The following is a 204-nucleotide window of genomic DNA, read 5'->3' as shown; positions in this document are numbered from 1 at the left end:
CCCCCCCCCCCACGCCCCCCTCCACCGTGTCCGGGGATAGTCCTGGCGATCGGAGGAGCGGGCGTTTCCCCTTCGCCCAGGAACCCGACGGCGTTTCCTTTGGGACATCAAAGCGGTAATCACCTCCGGGGCCGGGGAGACACCCACGGGCCACGCTCGTCCCGCTGCCGTGCGGACCGGTCGCCCAACTGCTCTTGACTCACC

Source organism: Cariama cristata, unplaced genomic scaffold (assembly GCF_000690535.1).
Source record: "Cariama cristata isolate BGI_N322 unplaced genomic scaffold, ASM69053v1 scaffold21154, whole genome shotgun sequence".
Lineage (NCBI taxonomy): Eukaryota > Metazoa > Chordata > Aves > Cariamiformes > Cariamidae > Cariama > Cariama cristata.
The sequence above is the reverse complement of the archived record's forward strand: the minus strand, read 5'-3'. Positions refer to the sequence as shown.